Source organism: Lepisma saccharinum, chromosome 7, assembly GCF_977018435.1.
Source record: "Lepisma saccharinum chromosome 7, izLepSacc3.1, whole genome shotgun sequence".
Taxonomy (NCBI): domain Eukaryota; kingdom Metazoa; phylum Arthropoda; class Insecta; order Zygentoma; family Lepismatidae; genus Lepisma; species Lepisma saccharinum.
In genome coordinates, this window is record NC_139235.1 from 60,278,590 (window position 1) to 60,295,492 (window position 16,903).

A 16,903-nucleotide genomic window follows, 5' to 3' on the forward strand; every position below is an offset into this window, starting at 1 on the left:
ACGAAGGCATTTAACTTAGCATTTTTCTAGCACAAATGCTTCTAAAAATCTGATAGCACTTTTTATAGCAGACAATACTTTACACGGAAGCATTTCCGGTTGCGATGAGAATCGTTCAGACAACGTTAGATAATGTAATCAGCACGAAAAGCACAACGAGTCACACCAGTGTCGCTATTTATAATTGAAACAACTAAATCATTCTTCCATACGTGTACTGTATACGCTATAAAGTATACATTTAAGCAGTGCCATTGATTTAAACTTAATACCTTTTACAGGTAACGTTATTCCTTTCGGTTGAATAGTTATCGGCTTTTAAAAATGCGAAGTGATACTTTGTTTACATCTCACTCGGCCGCCATTACGTCTGCACTCGTGACCTAGGGCTCGCTTCTGATTGGCTACGCTACGAAAAATGCTCTGGAAATAAGACCAATTCTCATTAATAGCTCAGTAGTTACCTATAATACTTCCTTATCACTGTTAATCTATTTGTATTAATACTGAACAAATACAGTCCACGTAGGGAGCCTATTTAATGTTCTAAAATATATTTCCTCCAGGTCTATTTTCAATAATTTAGATTACTACTCTGGTTTTTCAAAACCACTTTTCTGTTTAATTGTGCCTGCACAGTCGCTACTTTGCAAAATTTATTAATTAGTCTTAATCAGGGAAGAAGACGGATATTGTATAAAGCAAAAGACAAAGTAGATTGGCACTATAACTGAATACACAGGTGAAGTATGTGGTGATAAACACTAGCGACAATGATCAGCTACACAAAGATATAACTATATGGCCAACAAAAGGGAAACAGCAGATAACTTAGGTTAATTGGGACCACGTCTTCAATTTGAAGTGGAATACAAGCCATCGTGAAATGTTCCTCCACCGGGATTTGAAGTCAGCCCCCTTGATTACGCAGTATAAATATTAATTCTCTGAATGTTAGTAACAATGGTTTTATATTGGCATACAACGTTAATTGAACATTGCTTTTTAACTATACCTATTCAAACACTACGTTTTGGGAGAGCAGTTCTCTCGTTTTCAAGTGAACAATTTATTTTTGCCGGTGGCGTGGATCGAATCTAAGACAATTCGATCCCCACCACCGTCAAAAAAATGTTCACCATAACTCCAGAGAAGCGTAGTTCCTAAGTAAGTTCCTATAGAGTACTAGACAATAGATACCCAAGTAATACACCGTGTCCCAAAATGATTAACGTGGTTTCAAGTAGTAGTTGGTATATTGCAACAGACGAAGGTTAATGTTTACATCGTAAATGTACGACAAGAACGGCTGTGGAAGTTTGCTACTCTGAGCGCTTTTCATTTGTTTCCCATCAGTCACAGCGACATAAATGTACTACAAGATGGCGACCCTCGTGCAGAAGTCCTTGTTTATGTGGTTCTGCTGTTTCAGCTCAGCGATTTGGAAGTGACCCTCCGTCAGATAACAACATTCGTCGCTGGTTTAATAAGTCATAAACAACTGGATGTGTCTGCAAAGGGAAGAGTTCTGAACGTTGAAGTGTGCCAAAATATGAAATTGGACTACCAGATGAATGTGTACCGTGTCGCGAAAGGTGCTCACATTGAACATTTATAAGATACATTATGTAAACTTGTTGAGTTGTCGTTTACTCCCACATAAGCTTTGACCTTGTACAGCCAACGGCAAATTAAATAGGAGAAAAAAGAATATCCGGAAGGAAAATAAGTTGGCAATGCTGCGAACACCGAGGCATTCTTGATAAGGCGCTTGAGGAGCGTCGAGCAAACTTTCCTGTAAAGCACAACTCCAATATCGAAGGTCATGCTGCACGTGGATTGGCAACTTTCGAGAGCGTGCTGTCTGTCTACACAGTTCTCCCCAAATGCCTGTTTGAGATGAATCTTCTGCTAGCATTCTATTTTTCAAATGTAGTTCTGATATTGTAGTCATTTTACAATTATTTTTATTTGATCTTATTTTGCTTTGCTTTTATGTTACTTTTATAATTAATCGCAACTATGAAGATTGATGATAATCAGATTAAATTGATGAAGGGACACTTAAAAAAGAAATTGCCAGACCAGGACTCGAACCCGGAATCTAGAGCTGATAGGTTGGGGAAGACCGTCAATAACTCCCGGCCATGAACTAGCTTATAACATTTGTAATTCCTCAGGAGTATTTTTTGTTCTGTTCATGCCTAATACCTGCTTTCGGAAAATTAATTTATAAGTGACATTAATCCACACTTCCTTCGGTGGGGACAAGCCACGTATTGTTTGAGAGGAGGGACACATCTCGTTCATATACCAGATACGATCATAGCCTATACTTGAATTGATTGATTGAATTTCTTTATTTTACTTCGCTTCTTGCGCCACTTTTGGCTAATTTGCTAAGATGAGGATGAATGAGTGATGATATGATGAATGGACACTCACAAATATTCATGCCCAGGCGAGGATTCGAGGTCAGGATTCGAACCCGGGACCCCTGGCGTCGTAGTGCGATGTGCTATCCACTCGGCCGGCACTTGCTAAACACCACTCTCGGAGATCATTTGGACATGCAATTTTGATATACAAGTTTTTCTCTACTTACATTCATTATGTCCAAATTTTATCCTAATAGATAATCTCGCAACAACTCAAAATGTTTTAATTGACTCGAATTCACAATGACTAATATATACTTGACCTACATTTTTTAAATGCAAAATCTGGGCGACGAAAATGTGCCTCAACACTAAATGAAAATGCAATTTTCATTAAATACACTAAAAAGGCTGACCAAAGCAGACTTTATTATATATGAATAACACTACACACGTAACTCTCTAACAGGGTTTTCTTCGGGATAGCGACTGAGCGAGCCAGAGCAATGCAAAGCACAGAAAGCACTTAATCACTGAGAGAAACAATGAATTTGAAGGATTAAGTATCATTCACTACAAAGCAATAGCTATAAACATGAGATAAACCTTAAACGAGGGGTTATTCAGCATAAGAGAAGTGCAGCAGGTAAAACGAAATAGATATGTAAGGAAGAGATGTCTAAGTGTAAGTTTCTATGTGAAAATTGACTGAGTGGTACCACTGGACGCTTTTACGTCAGGGGTTCCAGGTTGGAATACCGGCCTGGTAATTGGTGTTATTCTTGAATGTTTTATTTATCATATGTTCACTCATCTTCATCGTCGCGATTGCCCAAAAGTGGCATAAAAGCGACGCTAAATAACAAAAATAAAAATGTATGTGAAAAATTAAAAGGTGAATTAAGAGCTGATAGTAAGATACATTTCATGAGCGATGTTCGATAGAAGTTCTGTTAAGATGTCAAACCTGTAGCAAGCATATAGCGAAGTTGTGTGAAGGATTGAAGGTAAGCTTCTGTCACATTTAATCTAAGCTCACACAAGGATAGCGACTGAGCGAGCCAGAGCAATGCAAAGCACAGAAAGCACTTACTCACTGAGAGAAACAATGAATTTGAAGGCTGCAAATTTCTGAAAATATCAGAGTTTGAACTCTAAAATAATAATTCTTATGTGACGAATAGTATCATGTTGTAAGCCAGTGGGGATTTGAGGTGCTTTGCGTACTGTTGCTTTTCGAAATCATTTTCGTCGTTACCATTCTTGATATAGGCAGCATTTTACAATAAGTTCTTAATTAGTTTTTTTTTCAAGTCCATTTTATGCACAGATAGGCTAATCGGGACTGGGCCTACAGTATAAAGTGGGATCCAAGCCTTCATATGTCTCCACTGGGGATGGAATCCAGGGCCCTTTGATTGCAAGGCTTGACGTTATGACTACGTCTTCGTGAAGGCCCTCCGTAATGGGTTACATCTGCATGGATTAACACAAATTCATTTTAAACATATTTCGGACACTAAATAGAGTTCATTATCACCATATACTGAAAATTACTTTTTTGTGTAAACACGAGGAATACCTATAGCTCTTCTCATATTACTAATCATTAGAGTTGCTGTTTTAAGTCCTCTTTATGCACAGTAAGGCTAATCGGGACTGGACCTACAGTTTAAAGTGGAATCTGAACCACTTGTGCCTCCACCCGGTTTCGAACCCGGGACCCCTTGATTACAAGGCAATGACGCTACTACTGCGCCATGGGGGAGGCCCTACTAATTATTAGAAAATAAGAAATATTTCATTTCACTCTCACGGTCTATCGTTGCTATTGATTGACGAAACAACAATCGACACCGAAGGTTAGATTTTTGTTATTTCACGCCATTGTTCTACCAGTCTCCGTTAATTTCGATAATAAAGATTAAAGATGCAATAGGTGGAGATGGGATGAAGACCAGGTTCTAAACCCAGCTATTCGACTTTGAAGCACGTTACGCTAACCAATTTGCCACGGTTTGGCTTCTCAGTTCATCAAATTACTCTATTCGTCATTCAAATTCCAGAGGTAGCAAAGCAATGTAAAATATCGAAAACAGAAAAGAAAAAAAAATACACTTATCATCACCCAGCAAATCCACACACAAACTGTCGTATGTGTGACGCTTATTGCGTAAATAGTCTGTATGGTTTATAAGACCTTTGAAGTTGTCAAGATGTAGGTAAAAAGAGATTGTGTTTTGTCTTGTATAAATGGAGTTCATTATAGTTTGTTGAATGGAATTTTGTGATCAATTAAATATTGTTGAATTATGAGTGCTTATGATTGATAATCTATTCGACACCTTGAGTGCGATCTGCGTGTGTTCCAAATACACAACAGATGTATTAAATGGCGACGAGAAAAAATATTTAACGGCGTAGTACAGATTTAGGTGAGTTTTGTCTATGATTAATTGGATTTAATCGTTGCTGTAGGCATCATGTCGTACGTGCCAGGATTTAACAAATATGATCCAGATGAAGGAACCATTAACTCTTATTTGGAAAGATATGATAATTATTGCCAAGTTTTCAACATATCTGAGGAAAGCAAAGTTCCTAGATTCATATCTGTAATTGGCGCCAAACCTTATGCAGTGTTACGCGAGTTATTCTCTCCAATATTACCAGAGAAGAAATCGTTCAAGGAAATTTCCGATAGGCTCACTTCTTATTACAATCCAAGTAGTAATTTTATAGTGCAACGCCTAAAATTAAGAAAATGTACGCAATTGGATGTGGAGAAGGTTGAAGATTTTACAAGAAGGCTCCGAAAGATAGGTGAAGCATGTGGATATGGTGAGTTTTTACCTATTGCATTGTTTGACACGTTCGTGAGCGGTTTAAGGTCTGACGTTATTAGGAAGAAAATAATAGCAGAAAATATCATGGAATTCCAGAAAGCTTTTGAGTTAGCTAGACAAATGGAAAAACTCGAGTGTGATATGAAGGATTATTACCGTGAAGTGAACTTAAAAGGCACAATGAATAATATTAAGTGCAAGGGCAATGACAGAAGATTTCATGAAGCGAATAACGTTTCACGTAAAAATGAGATTGATTCCAAATTTAGCAATCAGCAAAGTAATCTTCATGGTCAAGGTAATAATTCAAAATCATATAAATCAAAGTCCGAAGTGCAAGGGCATTATGAAGGAAGTTTTTGTTCGTTTTGTGGGAAGCAAGGCCATAATTATGTGAAATGTTATAAAAGGATTAACATTAAACGTAGAAAATCCACAAATTATGAACTCAATAACAAATTTGTTGCTCATACAACTGAGTTAGAATCCGCACCTAACTCTGAAGCTAGTCCAACAAACACAGATGCAAATCAAGATTTATTTATTGCCACTATTTTTACGCATTCTAATGATGCACAAATCAACTTTGATAGTAAAGTTGATAAAGAAGAAATCGTAAATCATGCATCCAAACTTCAATCATCACAACATGTGGTCAACGATTCGGAAAATGATATAAAAGTGTGTACAAGGGAAATAGATTCCAACATTAACCAGCGTACATATTTAATAGATATTAATGTACATGGTCATGAAGCCAAGTTTGAGATTGACGCTGGATCCTATGCATCTGTAGCTAGTAAAGATTTTTATCAAAAGTTTCTGCATAATGTACAAATGTCTGAACCTAACTGTACATTGAAAGGTGCTGATAATAATGTGATACCTTTACTGGGAAAAGTTAATGTGAATGTTGCGTGGAGAAATCAGTTCTATCGTCTAGATTTGTACATAATTAACTGTCATTTAGAATATCCGCTTTTAGGAAGAAGTTGGATTCAAATTATGATACCCAAGTTACATTGTGAGTTGATTGAAATTTGTGCAAGGGGAACTTGTTCTCCGCAGTCTGATATTATTGCACACAATGTCACAGGAAATAATGCAATGAACTCTGATGTTCGTAATGTCAAGCATATATTAAATAAATGTGACAATTGTATAAAAACTAATAATGTACAAGGGATCGTTGATATTATAAAGGAAGAATTTCATTCTACATTTGATGGCGATTTAAGCTTGCCTATAAAAGATTTTAGAGCTGATATCCCATTAAAACCTGACGCAACTCCAATTTTTAAGAGATTTTACAATGTACCTTATGGAATTAAAGATAAAGTAAAATCAGAATTGGATAAATTGGTAGAAAATGGCATTTATGAAAAAGTCAATACTAGTGAATGGGCCAGTCCGATGGTTGTCATTAAAAAGAAAAATGGAGATTTACGCATTTGTTGCGATCTAAAAAGTACATTGAACAAATATGTAGAAAATGCTTCTTATCCCCTACCAATGTTAGAGGATATTTTCCAGAAAGTTAGAGGAAATGCCGTATTTGTTAGTTTGGATTTACAAAAAGCTTATTGGCAAATAGCTTTGAGTGAAAAAGCAAAAAGGTTGCTTGTAATGAACACACCATGGGGATTATTACAACACACAAGATTACCGTTTGGAGTTAAAATTTCGTCTCAAATATTTCAGAGAGTAATTGAACAGATATTGCAAGGTCTGCATTATGTAATTCCATATCAAGACGATATTCTAATTTGTGGATGTATTGAGGTCATGCACAGGTTAGCACAATATAACGTGAAGGTTAATTTGGAAAAGTGCAAGTTCTTTAAATCATCCATTCAATACTTAGGATATGAACGCTCTGCGGAAGGAATTAAACCATGCCAGTGCAAGATTGAAGCATTGCTTAATTGTCCACGTCCGCATGACGTGAAGGAATTGAAGTCGTTTTTGGGAGGCATTAATTTTTTTCGAAGGTGCATTCCAAATATGGCTATACTGATTCCAGCCTTGTACAATTTATTAAAGAAGAATGTGCATTGGAATTGGAGTGATGACTGTGAAAGTCAGTTCAAAAAGGTTAAAGATGCACTGCAGTCATCCGAAACTTTAACTCCGTTTGATCCTAGCAAGGATACAGTAATCATATGTGACGCTTCGAGCTATGGTCTAGGAGCTCAGATATGCCATAGAATTAATGGTGAATTGAAAACAATAGAGTGTGCATCTACTACTCTTTCGCAACATGAAATGGCTTATCCTCATCATGAAAAGGAAGCTCTTTCAATTATATTTGCCGTGAAGAGATTTAGAAAATATAATTATGGAAAGCAATTTCAAATATGGACTGATTCACTGCCCGCCAAACAACTACTTCAATATGGAAAGGCTATACCCATTATGGCTTCATCTAGGATTCAACGTTGGTGTTTGTTCTTGGCTAATTATGAATATGAAATTTTGTACAAGAAGAATGTTGAAGTAGCGGATCTGTTGTCGAGGTTGCCATTGCAAGGGGAAACAGTTGATATCGACGGGATTCAGTTTGTAAATGCAATCAAGCTCACGGATCGTCTGAAAGGTGTCTTCCGAACTTTGCAAGAACAAGATGTGATGTTGAAACAGGTCAAAAGGTACGTTATGGAAGGTTGGCCAGAATCTAAGATTAAGGATCCAAATATAGATGCAAGTGAATTCGAAGCGCTGAGAAGAAGATGAAATGAACTACAATGTGAAGAAGATATATTGCTGTGGAGTTCTAGAGTTATTGTACCTAATTCAATGAGGCAACAAGTTTTGGAGAAAGCTCATGAGAATCACGATGGCGTAGTTAAAATGAAGTTACTATTGCGTGAAAGATATTGGTGGCCTGGTATAGACAAATGCGTTGAAGATTACGTAAAATCGTGCAACGTTTGTAATGCTTTAAAACCTGACACCAAAAAGAAAGAATACAATGATTGGAAGGAAGTAACTAAGCCGTGGGAGAGAGCACACATGGATTTTTTCTATTTTCAAGGAAAAGTGTTGCTTCTCGTTGTTGATGCATTTACAAAATGGCCAGAATGTGAAGTTGTATCTTCTACATCATTCAGGGATGTAAAAGGATTTATGTCGAGACTAAGTTCAAGGTATAATCAGCCATACACCTTAGTTACGGATAATGGTCCTCCCTTCCAATCTGCAGAATTCAAGAAATATTGTGGAGATCAAGGGATTGCTTTAATGCATTCACCAGCTTATCATCCGGCTAGTAATGGACAAGCTGAGAGACACGTACAAATTATAAAAAGTGCTCTGAGATGTAAATTGTACGAAACTAGAAGAGATGACAAGCATTTTGATTTAAATAATGCTTTGCTGGATGTGCTACATTGTGTCCGAATGGCTCCAAACACCGTTAATTTGAAATCTCCTGCTGAAATGATGTATGCATTTGAGCCGAGACCGAAAAATGATATAGGTCGGTTGCAGGATATTCCTGATAAAAGCAAACGCGAGGATACCAGAGGAGGTGTCAAAGTTTGGGTGAAACTTGCCAACCGAGATTCCAGTGGTGCATCCTATGTTCAAGGTGAAGTTGTCCGGAGAGCAGGGACATATACTTGGTATATTAAAGTTGGTAAAGATGTTAAGTTAGTGCATGGGAACCAGATAAAATGGAGAAATGTGAGAGAAAATGATAGAGGATATTATCATGATAGTGATGAAACAGGCGATAAGAATAATGACGCATCTTCAGAAGTCCACGAAGGAAGATATTTAGATGCGAATGATACGTTTAAGGATTACGAGAGAGGAGACAATCATGAAGTGGTGGAAGAAGCTGCAAGAGGTAACATAGATTTAGATAGACGTGAAGCAGCAGAGTCAAAAGTGTTAAGGAGAAGTCAGAGGCAAAGGAAACCACCTGACAGATTGGATTTGAGTGATTATGGTTAAAAGAAGTAAAGACATAAAATCAAAATTTTGCTAATGCAAAATTTCATCGACGCGGGGGAATGTCGTATGTGTGACGCTTATTGCGTAAATAGTCTGTATGGCTTATAAGACCTTTGAAGTTGTCAAGATGTAGGTAAAAAGAGATTGTGTTTTGTCTTGTATAAATGGAGTTCATTATAGTTTGTTGAATGGAATTTTGTGATCAATTAAATATTGTTGAATTATGAGTGCTTATGATTGATAATCTATTCGACACCTTGAGTGCGATCTGCGTGTGTTCCAAATACACAACAGATGTATTACAAACCTCTTCTGGCATTCGTTTTGCAGAATGGCGTTGAGGATTAAAGATCGCCCACTTTCTGGTTCAGTCCGAGACAATTCAGGTGCCTTATCAAAGCTGCCCTGAAGCACGCAGGGTTTCTAACCCACTTCGCCGTGAGGTCTACTATTACCTTTGCCGTTGTTTGTACCCCAGATATAAGGGAAATTAAACGACTATGAAACTCGATAATCATTTTTGGACACGCTGTATTGCATGGTAGCACAAGTATTAAACATTAATTTACTAAAGTGCTTCAATCAACTGTTCTTGAACTCTAATTTATTATTTGAATCCAATATGAAGCTATACGACAAATTCAGGTTAGGTTACTTGAGTAAACTTTGAACTTAAACGTGACAAAAATCTAAAGCCGTAAGTCAGTATTAATTCTACAATATTGAAGCAAACCTCCAACAACTGCATTCGTTGAGAATTTATCTGATTTAGGGGAGATCTACTTCAACCAGAACGAATCTTCTGTAAGGTTGAGGGATTTCTTGAAATTCACTCTCTATCCATCATGAAGGTTTCCCAGACCCTTAAGTCAGGGCTAGCAGCCACTATTTCACGTTGACATTAAGAGCAAGCAAACAGCGAAGGCGAAGCGTTTCCATTTGTTGCTGGCTGCTTAGCAGGCACCGCGTACACCCTAACCCTTATTTCAGTTCCTCGACTTCGAAACAACAGCAACGCTCGCGGAATCTTAAGCGAGCAGGGAACGACACAGACGTCGCATGCATTTTCCACGGCGACGCTAGATGGCAGCACCAAGGGCTATCCTACGCCGCAATAAAAAAAGCGCAAGAGGATTTCCTCCTTGGACCTTCCCACCCCACTCCCTTTCGCTACCCAATCTTCCGAAAAAACGCCACTTCCCGGCGTCGCCAAGTTTTAAAGATTCTGCACGGGAAGTTTCCAAAGAGCGAACATTTCGCGGTAGAAAGCCGAAGATCACCAGGGAAATGGCTTTCACGCTTGCCATCGGCGTCCGAGGACCAAACGAAGTTTGTCCCGGCGGGTCACTTCTTCGTTACATGCATGTAATGAAGTTGTTGCTTGGGGGTAGCTACATGTTGGTCTTGGCTTGTGCGTAGTCTATCCCGGAAATCTCTGGAGCAAGGCCGGGCACAACGGGAGAGACAGGGAGGGCGGAGCTAAGCAGTATACGCTGCTGCAAAGGCTGGTATTTTAACTGCAACAACGTTTTCCTTCTCCACGCAATCACGTTACCTCGCAGTTTTTCATTCGTCGAGCCCTTTCGAGTCACTACTTGCGTAGAGACTTGCTTTCGTTCGCTTGTTCATAGATTCACGAGACAGGGTATACAAGTTGGTGGCTAGGATATCTTGTGGCTAATTTTCACTTGCTATTATACTCTTCACGATCCTTCATTTTTTACCCTTCTGATCAGGCACCAAATAGTCAACCTTGAGGACCTCCCCGATGGCGCAGTGGTAGCGTCGTCGTGTTGTAATCAAGGGGTCCCGGGTTAGATACCCGGTGGAGGCACATAGTGGTTCGGATTCCACTTTAAACTGTTAGCCTTACTGTGCACCAAGTGGACTTAAACACCAACTCAATCGTCAATAGTCAACCTTACTTCCCCAGTAATTGCAATGTTGCAAGTCAACGAGGCTTTGGCGCCTGAACTCTCAGCCAGTATAATTCTGTATGAGCTCGTTTGTGTCGTCCATGTATGTTTACGATTGTATTTTAATCATTTTCATCTTATCACTTTCATGCTTACACTCGAGATGAGCCAAAACTGGTAGAAAAGCGAAGTAAAAATAAAGAAAAGCAATCAATCAATTATTATTCCTAATTTAATCAAATTATGATCAGTTCTTAATTCCTACCAAGTCGTTCGTTTTGAAAAAATTGTCGTCAGTAATTCTATCTGGAACGCCTTCGCGCTACAACATTCCACTTGGTAGTGAGACAAAATTTTACCCATAAGTCCTAAGTGAAACTCGAAAGTACACTTATATTCTGCAAAATATTATTTGCATTTACGCAAGACATATTATTGGCTGTTGGCACACTTACACTCATCCTGTTGATTGCTGAATGATGTCACTTTTCGGAAGATCTGGAAGAAAGGCAGAGCAAGGACTATCCATTTTCTTCCTTACAGTGAGACCTAAGGAAATTGTGACATTCTCAATACAATTATAGTTACTATAGTGATTGTTGTTATAATAAAGGATAGAGGTAAATTGTATAAAATATACAGTCTTTCAGTTACCACTCAATGTGCGGAAGTTAACACAGCCTATAAGATTCAACAGTGCTTTCGGAATTATTAACAAACCTACGTAAACTGAGGAAACAAATTCTTTTAGAACTTCTTTAGTAAAAGTAGGCAAGATTTACTAAAAAGTACCAAAAGAAATTGAGACTACAGTGTAGAGTAAATAATACCAGATCATATAATCTGGATTCCTCGTTCTAGTGACGCTTAGGCAAAGGATCTACCGTGCTTGGAAAATAATAAGTGGAAGGAAACTCTAAATGGTGGAAGATTCCCGTGACTCCACCCTGTTGAATGCAAGTTAAGGCTCATCCAAGTAATAATCTACCCATTTATTGACTATTGTGATAATGTTTACGACCCTCAACTATCGCTAAAGCTCAGCAAAAAATTACAAAGGGTGCAAAATTCATGTATCAGATACATTTTGTCAGTAAAACGCTCCGATCATATTCTTCCGATTTTAAGTAACAAGCAGGTTCTTACTATGGCAAACAGGAGGAAACTGCGCTATCTCTGTTTCGTTCGCTGTATGTTAGCTGAAGGTAAACCACAGTATAAATGCATTCCCGTAGCGATATCCATGAATATGTTAGCCGTAAGCAGAATAATTTTGATCATTCAACCACGGCCTACAAATCATATTTCTCCTTTTCGGCTCCCAAAGCATGCAATGCATTGCCTGCGAACATCGTATGCATAAACAGCCCGGTAAGTTTCAGAGGTAAAGTAAAATATTTATTGTTAATTAATGGAACAAAGCAGAGTCGCGGCACATATTGAAGGTATCAAGACACTACATGAAATTGTATTTTTATAATTACGTATTATTTTGTCTTTTGTAAAGGGTGGGCACGGGAAGCGGACGAATTTAAAAAAAGTCACTACAAAGTTAACTTTTGCCGGGGGGAAAAAATATTTACAGAGATATATAGTGAAGATCATAGCATTCTATGCTATTCTTGTGCAAAAAAGTACATCGGCCAAATGGCGTCCATTTTCGTGGATTCAACTTTGAAGGCGATCATGGAAATTGACACCACTTTCTGCAGCATGTCTCTGTAGATTTCCTACAGCGCACCACACTGTCATTTTTGGCTGTGGAGGGGTTTCTGATGGAGTTGTCGGGGATTTTTCACAGCGCAGTAGCGACAGTACTGTTTATTTACAGAACCATTTAGGTGGAAGTGAGCTTCATCACTCATCAACAACACTATGTCTTCATTCTCCTCATAACGTGTACGCATCCCAACACAAAACAATATTGCTAGTAACTACTACACGCGGAACATTTGAATGTCTATCATAAGCTATGATCTTCACTATATATTTCTGTAAATATTTTTTTTCAGCAAAAGTTAACTTCGTAGTGACTTTTCTAAACTCTTCCGCTTCCCGTGCCCCACCCTGTATTTGTAATTAAACACTGTGTATTCATTTCATTTTGTGTATTATTTTACTTGTAACTTACTGCTCCACATGCAGTTTAGTAGCAACATTACACTGACAAGGGTTAGGTGGTTGAGCAGCCTATAGGATGAACCTCGTCCACTTAATAAAGAAGTTCATTATTATTGTTATTATGAGGTTCATAATCTTAAAGAATATGTTGTTGATAGAGCAAGACGTACCAAAATTCATGGTGTTGAAACATTAGCTAAGTGACGAATTTACAAAGGCTACAACGATCCAGAAGAAAAATATTGCTTTGTATACGAATTTTGTTCAAAAAACGGCATGTTTTTAAAAATGGGGCATCTTACTCAAGTTTATGCGTTAGAATGCTTTGTTTCGCAGTTTACCTTTAAATGTTTACCCAGCAAACAAATGCAGCAACCCGACCCTTCAACAAATCCCTCCCCTGCGGGGTATGCGACGTGTTCGGCAGATAGGAAGCGTACGATAGCAATCAGGGCTAGTCCCCTGTAACAGTGGGCGAAATAACATGTTGCATGCCCGACGAAAACAATCATTGGGATAAGCTTATTCGACGCCTGTTGATCCGTCACCCGCATCGCTTGTGATAACACGGGTCAGTTGCGACACGTACACATTCACTCACACACATGCATCGCTTCCATTAGATCACATGCATATTGATTGACATGATGCAATGCACACGGAATGCAAATTGCTTTTCCTTGCGAAAAAAAATATCAAAGGCTTCAACAGAATCGTCACCGAGGAAGGGATATAAAGTGTTGAACGTTGGTGAGTTGGCGAGACAGTGTTTTTCTACCTCGATGCAATGAATAAACTATTAGACGGGCTCCAAGAAGAGATGTTTTAGGATTGGGTCAACATTTCCAACTCCTTAAAACTTTCCGACATTTTGTGTACCAATATTTTTACAGTGGGCGTAAAACGTTGTCATGAACGAGGAAATAGAGTTCCTTTACCGTACGTTCACTGCTCTGTAGGAAGCTGAGATTTTATTTATTTAGCTGCTAGTCCTATATTTTGCCATCTTTCCTGACTTCCGGTTTTCTACTTCTTAGGGAAGTGGTGCTAAGAGTTGAGAAATATACTATTTGCTCATCCTGGTACTAACATTCCCTACTGAAGGACAGTATAATTTGCAGAATGGAGAAACTTATATCTGGATTATGTACAGGGTGCATAGGCTATTTGAGAACATTTACGTAAATTTTGAAAAATAACCATATCTCGTCCAAAATCAAATATATTTTCATGCAAGTTGGTACACATGAGAAACAAAAGCTTTTGAATAGGTTTATTCTATAAAATCGCCTTCAGCCTCAATACCTTTCTCGAGACGGGACCGAAAGCGTTGACAGGCCCGAATCACGTGGTATTTGTTTATTTCCGACATCACCTTGACAATGGCTGCCTTCAATGATTCTTTGGTGTTGTGTGGGTGTTTATTAGTCTCTCTTTCAACAACGCTTCACGCATAGCAGTCCAAGGGATTAAGATCTGGAGAGTTAGGGGTCCACAAGTTGGGTGTGACATGGTCATGGAGATTGTCTGACACCCTTTCTTGGGTAATGTGAGCCTTATGAGAAGGAGCAGAGTCCTGTTGAAATGCGTATATCCTGCCATTGCGTACACTGTCTTAACAACACTCTGCAGAAGACCCTGTGGAAAGAAGTGGGGTGGCATGACTTGTCTTTCGTTACTCACAACTCCTAAAACTATAACAGTTGCTGTAAATTTGGTATGCATAACTTTGGGAACTTCAGAAGGATTCTTACATAACCATCTGTCATTTCGGCGATTGACCTTTTAGTCTTGATCAAAGTTTTACTCATCAGAGAAAAACCACAGCATGCCAAGTTCCTCATGGGTTTTGACTTTCGTGAATAACCGTTTTGCACGGATCAGACGATTCTCTTTTGTTTTTGCAGACATGAATTGACCTTTCCTCATCGCATACGACTTGTATCGAATGTTTTCACAAACCAATGTTCGAATTGTGCCGTCTCACACCTTACGTTTCTTTGCAATGGCCCTAGTTGACTTTCCGGGGGTAACATTTGATAATTTCCTGAACCTTTCGGACAAATTCTGGTGTCCTGATAATGTCAGAATGTCGAGAATGCCTTTTTCGCTTCGAATCTCTTGAAACATTCCAACCGGAGGCTTCAAACTCTTTCCGAACTTTATGGACAAATGATCTGGCAATATTCAGGAACCTAGCAATTTCTAAATCCTTGTGTTTTGCATTTAAGGCCACAATCACAGGGCTTATTTTCATTGCTTGAGTTAATATAGACTCAGTCATCGTATATCTGCAACAGAAACGACACGTTAATAAGGTATAAGGTTTTTATACAATGAACATGTTGTGTCCTCAAATAGCCTATGCAACCTGTATAATATTCGCTTCAGGAACATCCTCTAGCGAGTAGAGGGGGATTTGCCACTAGGAGACGCAAGTCCAGGAGGGCTGCACAAAAATGAGACGCTGAATGGAAAGTGACAAAGGTTTTCTCTAAATAGAGAATTATATCAAGCCAGAAGTCATAAACTCAATCACTCAATCAATGTCATGTCAGTAATTAACAAATCTTCCCGGGTTATTGGAGTTAAGGTGCTGATCAATAGGTATTGCTGGGCAATGACCAGGAGATCGGAAGAAGGAATAAGTTAGACAGCAACGGGTAATGTGGTGTATTTTGTCTTTGGTCTTGGAGCAAGAAGCAACTTGAGAGATTGAGGTATCGAGTACGAACTGATTCTAAGAACTGTCTGCAGGCAACTTCATCATCGGAGATGACGGGTATTATCCTATTCCAACCATGTTGATCCAGACTTAAAGGTATAAATCCAAGTGCTTGTATTGTGTCATTTCTAAAGGTGTATAGTTAACCTCTCGCTCATTACCATCAAGCTATCTGCCAGGGGCGAGTGCTCAAATAATGAGGAAGAATGATTAGCGAGCTACGTCACCCACCAGGATGGTTAAGGTTTTCTGGTTCGATCCCACGTTCCTAGCACAATGTTACGGTATGAGCTGATTTCGGCTGGTGACTATTTAAATAAAACTTATACGTGAAAAAATATTTAAGTTTTTTCCCAAATCGTGACATTTATCTGAGAATTTTAGTGAGTAATTTACCATCAAATGCCAGTGGAAAGTGGTCCTTCAGTGTTGCAAGAAGACTAAAACTATCATCAGAAAATCATTGTCGGATAACATACTTTCTAATTTTAGCATCCTTCACAGCGAGTGCTGATACCCTGCACGAAATTGACTTTGAGTCGCTCATTCTTCAGTTTTCTGCCATAAAAGAAGGAAGGAAACAGTTTTAGACAAGTGTTCTCGTGTTAAACCTATTTATCGAAGTTAAATGAATAATTTTTAATCAGATGTGTCCGGCATATTTTAAACGTTACAAGTGTTATTAATGCAGAGGATGCAAATGTACAAGTGAAATACCATGATAAATCTGTAAATAATAATATTAATGATATCTATATTAATAATAATGTCGGCAGGGCCCTAAACAAAGGTTAACCTAGGGATCCAAACTTTATAAATCCTACTTGTCAAACAGTGTCTCGGCATACGAACGATCGTATTAACGTATGATTAACGCGGCTTCGAATCGGACACAGCCGTCTCACACATTGTAATTTGATGCAAGGGCTGGACGTTTCGCTGTACCGTCCTTGCAACACT

The 16,903-nt window shown here is 38.5% G+C and overlaps 1 pseudogene; it reads right to left on the reverse strand.

Annotated features, from left to right (window-relative positions):
• Positions 1–14,665: 14,665 nt before the first annotated feature.
• Positions 14,666–15,502, reverse strand: LOC145990486 (uncharacterized; annotated as a pseudogene).
• Positions 15,503–16,903: the final 1,401 nt, after the last annotated feature.